This window comes from Topomyia yanbarensis, chromosome 3, assembly GCF_030247195.1.
Source record: "Topomyia yanbarensis strain Yona2022 chromosome 3, ASM3024719v1, whole genome shotgun sequence".
Classification (NCBI taxonomy): domain Eukaryota; kingdom Metazoa; phylum Arthropoda; class Insecta; order Diptera; family Culicidae; genus Topomyia; species Topomyia yanbarensis.
Window position 1 is genome coordinate 50,342,064 of NC_080672.1, and position 7,666 is coordinate 50,349,729.

At 39.0% G+C, this 7,666-nt stretch overlaps 1 pseudogene; it reads right to left on the reverse strand.

Moving 5' to 3' along the window:
* Nucleotides 1-7,264: 7,264 nt before the first annotated feature.
* LOC131694424 (U4 spliceosomal RNA) lies at nt 7,265-7,420 on the reverse strand (annotated as a pseudogene).
* Nucleotides 7,421-7,666: the final 246 nt, after the last annotated feature.

Genomic DNA, 7,666 nt, shown 5'->3' on the forward strand with positions numbered 1-7,666 from the left:
ATAAGTCTGGTCTACTAGAACACTTGCTTACTCAAGAGCAAAATCATCGAACAAAATATTGTAGGTACCACGATTAGCGCAAAACAATTTTTTTGAATTGATAACGAATTTATTTCGTTAAAAGCAAGAATGAGCATGATGGCCGTACAATTCGTATATGCTACTCCGTGGTTAACCAGAACAAGCGAAATTGTACAGAGAATCAACGAATGGGGCCTGGTAGTAGCTATCCATTCTCAATATGTGCGTTTCGAGAATTCTATAGTAAGCGGGGAAGAAAAGGAATGTTAGTGTAACATTCCTTTTCCGTATGGAGACCGTGTATACCTCACGTGTTTATTGCTCGATTTTGTAAAAAAGCAACGTCAGCTCCAGACAGCCGACAGTCGGGAGTGTTATTTATGTTTAATTGGATCAAACGGCAAGTGAACGATTTCAGTTTTACGCTAATAACGAGAACAAGATTGGAGACAATTTGAACGAATAGAATCTAACTTGTAACCTTTTGCGTCAATAATCAAGCTTTACCATTTTATACTCATGAAGAAATATAGTTAGCCCATTTACAAATACATTATCTCAGTGTGCCTTCGCTTCGAACCGTGTGTGCTATCGAATCACAAAAATAATTTCAAAATATGAGTGTTTATTTTGAATACAAAGGGAAACTTCGCAAAAATATAATATTTATCACTACGTTAATCCCCGTATTAGCGATAAACTTCCCTTATAAAGTAGTTAATTTGAGAAAATGATGGCTTCTATCATCCAGACTGGTTGATAATGGCGTGCAAAACATTTCTTTGGTCTCCTACAGTTCCTTGGTGTTTGTAGAACTTTTCGAAAGTTCGTACAAAATCTCTTAAAATTGAAAGAGAGATAGGAAGCAACAAGACTTCTCTGAATATTGTAGGATTTCCGTTAGTATCGCTCGGATAAATCCGCAAATATATCCTAAGTATTGCGCAATAAGTAAGCAGGTATTGGGCCCGTCAGAACTTGGAGCATAGTACCCAAAGAGTCAAGGCTTTGCTGTGAGCTTGATGGGATGTAGACCGATACAACAGTGAGCGAAAATAACAATCGGGATCCGCTCAAACAACAATAAGTTCCGATCGATTCGGTTTCATTTGTATGTATACTATATTTTATTATTGCGATTTTGACAAATTTATCTAACTCAAACATCAATAGCCAAAACGCCCCGTGACAGGTAAATCTCGTTAACTGGGGATTTGTTTCCTGCAAAGAAGACAGTTTTAAGCTTCCCCACCGTACATCACCCCATCATATTGTGGGTCGAGAAAAGTCTCCGAGGTAGCATCCCTTTTGATCGGTTAACATACGGGAAAAAAGGGGAACCGAAAGAAAAATTAGTTCCAATTTTCCCGCTACAAGCCACGTGCATCAACCAAATCCACAGTCGGAGATCGGGGCATCACTTGGGAGAGACCAGGACGATAAATCATTGCCCACGATATGAACGTGCGGAAGGAAAAAGTGGTAAAACGTCGTCTTGACAGCTAAATCTCGTTTCTTATCCGGTTTCGCTCTGTGCATGATTTTATTTTTCAGACTTTACCTTTTGGCAAACCAATTTTATCTGATTTTCCGTGTTTCACTGACGACGCGACGGCATGGCAACGGGATACTTCCGAAGAATGCTCACATGAGCAATCTGTCTTCGAATGTTGTGAAAATCATGAATTCTCTAAGGTTTAGCAAGGCAGATAAATTGGTTGGATGCGTTGCGTTTAGAGAGTGACGGGTTCTTGTTGAGTTATTGAAGATATCCGATCAGTGGGTACTGCTTGGAGAAAAAACGAACATTCGAGCTCACGATATAATGAACTAGAGATCATAAGCAAAAGAAACTGCAAATGAAAATGTAACGGGTGATATTGAAATTGTTATATAAAATTTTATTATTTTATAGTCTAGTTTCACAATTCATACAAATTGCTCATAGGCAAATCTGTATGTATAATGTCTGTATGACATACTTCGAAGTAACACTAGAAAAACAGATTCATTTGGAAAAAGAAGCCTCAATTTTTCAGCAATTTTTAATTAAATTTGCCGTCAAAAACTTCCTCTATATTCGTGCTTACCGGTGCATAAAGAGTTTAACATCCATTACGACAGCACGTGGGTTGGAGAAGGAGCAACGAATCGTAGGCAGTAAAGGCATCAGCTGAGAACAAGTCGCTTCTAATTCCTCACATTTTCCGTATTTTTTCTCCACTGCCAACACTGACTGAACCGCTAAGACAGACGTCTTTCAATTTATCATCAAGCCCTGGAGCAACTTCCCGGTCTGTACAGCATACTCAAACAAAAGCACCAGTACTACACTGCCTGACAGTATTTGTCTACATGTCAAACCACCTTCCCCCAAACCCCGCATTCTTCATTCACAAATCATGAGAAAAGGTGGAGAAAAGGTGCGGAAGTTTTGTTTGCAGAAAGTCCCTTCTGCTTCACAGCTTTTCACGAATATAACAAATTGAATCCTTTTTTTCTGTGTTTTCAAATGAAATGTTACGTAAGTTACAACCGATTATGTTGGCGTGGAACAATATGCCACACCGTTGTTGATGTCGTTGGAGAAGGGTTTCGTATTGTGTAAGGTAAAATAAAACAACTGTTTATACCGCAGAAGGAACAGATTTAGTGTCCCTTTTCTAAGTCTTTGTCAACGATTGAGATGGAAGGGTAAGATTCACTGTTCGCTTCCGTAGCCGCATCACGAAGTGATACTAGCTCCGCATATATCGTCAAAAAATGATAGTAATTCAAGATTAAACATAAAAAAACAGCTTCATCTAAGCTCTGTTCATTTAGCATAAGAACCAGTTTGAATATGTTCAAGAAAGCTGTTACAGTTGAATTGCACAAAAGTCACATCTGATGGTCAGAGCCGCAGCGTGGTCTTATGGCGCCATTGGCCGAATCCCAGTTGTGCGCCCCTTTTGGTGTTTACTTTGGTTTTATTTTAAGACAATATATATTGGCACTCTACCGTGTATCAAGTAAACTGAGGAGGCAATTTTAGAAACCTTAATTTGATTGGTGGAATGTTGATTACGGTGCATATCATTAGATTTAAATAACCAGTCCAAGGGCAGTCACGGCATTCCGATTATATTCCAGACAGCACCCACCCATCTTTTTGCACAAGCAAATGAAACAAAGACGCCTATATGATCTATTGCTGATTAATTTTTTCACATATTCTTCGCCTCAGTTTCTAATAAAATAGGTTGTGAAGACAGACGACCACTTCAGTCCTTTACTATCAAATTCGTAAATTAAATTAAATCCCCCATGATTTCAGTCTCTTCCTCCCTATTCTTCAGTTGTCACTTTGCGTCTGGCTGCATAAATAAACTCTCCCGAATTGACCCAAATGATCCTAAAATGGATGTCGAACAAGATTCGTCGCCAGATTCTGAGCTTTCATTTAAAATCAAACACATTGAACTGAGTTCGTCCGTGTCCGATCTGATTTCAGATCAGAGATAGTCCGCGAAGCTGTCTAATATTCCACAATACGCAGAAATTTCAGCTGTGCCATATATCACGAAAGTTCGCTTAGATAAGTTCAGAATTGTGATATTTTGTCTAAGCTAAAAAAATGACGTTACTGGCGACAAAACTTTCATGAAGAACTAACGCGTTTACATACCCGCTCACAAAGTTGAGATCGATGGTGTAGCTATCGATTCGAACTTGTCATGCGTGGATCTACTGAAGAACGGGATTGTCTGTTTCAATGACCTCTTGCTCCTGTGAGTGAAGATTTTGAGTGACAATCGCACTGAACGGGACACAAAGGGGTGTCCCATCAAACTAGTGTCGGGTGACCCTTTGCGAGACTGCTTTGCGTCTTCTTCGACAAGGATCGTCTGCATGGTCGGTTGTTTGTGCCACGCGTCATGCATGCAGTATTGCACTAATTACAAGCAAATGGGTCTTTGTAAGACTATTTTTTTTCTCTCTTGAAAGATCATTAAATATACCAGCAAGAATAAATTCTGCCACAAAACCGAAGCAAACAGCACCTGGTCTTACAGAATTCAGAAGAAATAAAGTATTTCCAACGCTTCCAGAAGCACCAAAAATCTCATGTGACTTTTCAACCAGAGATTCAAATTAGTGCAAGATTGGTTAGATCTAGGTTGGGAACCGACAACTTTGTGATATTGCGGAGCTCTTTCAGGCATCGAGGAGACTTCATTTTTCATGTAACGGCATGGGTTTATCTTCTCGATGATAATTTATCTAGCTTACTCTACGATCTTTGCTACTGCTTTATGAAGGCGGCCTGCCCATGACCACGTTTCCGTTCCCCTTGTTCCTATGAAACTGAGAAAACGAGCGGAAAAAGTTTGCAATAATTTTCGCTATTTTTGTTGAAATTTGAAGTTTGAACTAACATTCTGACGCCTTTGGTAGAAACTCGGTTATGCACCTTTTCGTGTCTGCGTTCAGCTTGAGCTTGAGCTTGTACGACCACCCCTGGCCGGCTACTCCGTTATCGATCTGGACTAGCTGAAGTTTTACAGGGAATAAGTAGACAATTATGCATGGGAGTAGCGAAACATTTTTCAATGTGCAACTCCTGGTAATCCTAAAGTGTTATTGATCAATACCGGCGCCGGCCAGGCCAAAACGTAGATCGCGGAAGGAAAGGGAAGGAATGGTTAGTCCGATACTAGATTTTGCTGGAGGCCGTATATACTATTGCACACTCCATAAGTATCACGGGAAGAGAATATTTTGTTAGTAAGTATAGAAGTTGGATTTTACTTCTTCTTTACCGACGCCAGAGAGGTGACTTCACTTTTCTGGACTAGATATCGATCCATCAACTCATGGACCGGGGACCAACGGCTTTACTTCCTCTCCGAAGGAAGACGCGACCACAGATTTTTTCACCTCAGAAAAATATCAACGACCTCGGCTGGAACCCAGGACAACTGGAATGAGTGGCGGTCACGCTTACCACTCAACCACCGGCGCAGTCTTCTGCTTTAGCTTTCTTTTTCAGTTCGACTTTCAAAAAATATTTTTGTGTATACCTGGGAGTGATAATCCCATCCTGACTTATTTTATGACTTAACCTCACTTATTTTATAAAGCAGATCAATATTTTAGCGCCCCTTGGCGGGGGCCAACCTTGCCAACCGCACGCTACGGCTCTACAGTGATAGCGCCATATGACATTAGGGAGCGTTGAATGGATTAATGGAACGAAAAATCATTTGTGAACAAACCACAGTCGGGTCTCCTACTACGCGGATTCCTACTGCGCGGTACCCGCGTAATAGGAATCCCATAGCTTATGGTATTTTGACTAATTGGGGCTGTGGCTGAATATTTCTTCTGCGTTAACATTTAGCGCCATACTTTTTTGGTAAAGTTGTTGTGCTTACTTAGACTTACCATTTAGAGTAAATGGATATCCAATCAGTTGAGAACTGTGCTTAAAAAGAGAGTAAATAAATCGCAAAGATGGAGTTTTCGGCAATGTTCTAGAAGAGGTCAAAGGCTACGCGATTATGGACAAATCAAATAGAAATAGGTCCGCCAGGCGGCGATAGTGAGTATGTATTATTCTCCAAATTCTATATCTCGAGATCGTGATAATTTAGAAGAGTGGTGTCTTCGGCAATATTCATCAGCGGGTCGAGTGCTGCTCGAAGGCGAATAGATCATTTCAGTATTCAACCACTAGGCGGTGCTAGGGAGAACACAACTTCCAGTACATCATAGGTGATGTTTTGCCACGAAAGTTTATTAATTTAGAAAAATGATGCTTTCTGTCATGTTTCTGAGGACGAAAAAAGTTATTTGATAATGTAATGATTGAATTGGATACCAGCCGCTAGGCGGCGCTAGTGAGCATACATCTTTTTATTTGCAGTATCTCCAAATGGCGGCAATTTAGAGGGGTGATGTCTTCAGCAAAGATACTTGAAATGTCAAGGAGTGCCCGATGGTGACAGATTAGTTTGGGACATTGTAAGAGGATTGAAAAACGTAGAGCTGCACTTTTAAGGAACCAAACTGTAGCTGAGGTTTTGAAAATTACCAATTAGAACCATTGATCTATAAATAAACTCTTCACTTAAAAGGACGATTTGCTTAGGTAGGTCCTAATAGCTCCGGGTTCCCACTATAGGTCAGTACTATACACTAAGGTTTTTTTACACGATTATTTTGCAGGTGTTTCACACGGCATTTTTTATACAGTTTTCGCAATTGGCACGGTTTTTTTGCACGGCTTACGCAATTTACCCGGTTTTTCGCAACAAAAATCTAAGTCCTTTTAAAGGTAAAATACTTAGTCGATTTCCCAACAATTTTTTTGCACGAAATTCACAAAATGTTCCAAGTTCTTTTGAAGGCAAAATACGATTTTTGATCAAAGTTTTTTTGCAATTAGCATGCTTTTTCGCAAAAATTCATTTTAAAGGCAAAATACTTAGACGATTTCTCATCAAGTTTTTTTTTGCACGGATTTCGCAATTAACACAGTTTTAGAAAAAATATTCTAAGTCCTCTTTAAGGCAAAAGATTTACACGATTTCTGATCAAGTTTTCCATGTCCATGTCAGAATTAATTGATTTTTGATTGATTGATTGACATTTATTTATCTAGTAGATATTTCACAAAAAAATACATAATTATACTCTTATTCCATTTTTAACAAATAACAAACATTTTCTTTTAAACACATTCACATTAGTCTCGTCCTTAATATCCCTTGGAAGTGTATTGTAAAGCTTTGACCCTTTATAGAACAAAGAATTTTGCGTGGATGCTAACAGATAAGAAGCTGGCCTTATGTCGTTTGCAGATCGGGTGTCATACTGGTGAAGGTCTCTACCCCGTACAATTCGTGAATGCAGATATTCTGGCGCTAGCCCTCTTACCACTTTATGAATTAGGAGTAGAGTGAGAAATGTAACACGTTGCCTCACCGAAAGCCACTGCAGTGCATCTAACATGGTTCGAATTGATACTCTTTTGCTGCATCGTAGAATCAGTCTCATCACTTTGTTTTGCAACTTCTGAAGACGGTTCATCTGTTGTTCATTAGCAAGGAATATTATAGAAGGACAAAAATCAAAATGTGGCGATATTAATGTTTTGTACAGATGTATCAAATTCCACTGCGATAACTCTTTGCTTAACCGACACAGCACTCCGTATTTTTTCGCGATCTTTTTGATAGTGTAGTCGATGTGTTTTTTGAAATTTAGATTTTCATATATAATCCCAGGTATTTAATTTCACTGACACGTTCTAACACATTATTATCCAGCTTAACATAAGGTATTAGTTTTCAACTAGCAATAATCGCACCTCGGTTGTACCTCATTGGTTACGATATCGCCACTGCGCAAAGCTTAACACAATCACAGTTCATTGGCTTTTTTCCAATCAATATGTATTTTGTTTTCGTCACGTTCAGTTTCAGTTTTTTAAATTTTAGCCAATAATTCAAACTTTCTAGATCACTATTCAGTTTTTCAGTAGCAGCAATAGCTTTGTCGAAGGCAATAAATATCACAGTATCATCAGCAAACAAGTTTATATCACAGTATTTTAGAATTCTCTTCAAGTCGTTAATGTATAAAATAAATAACAGATGAC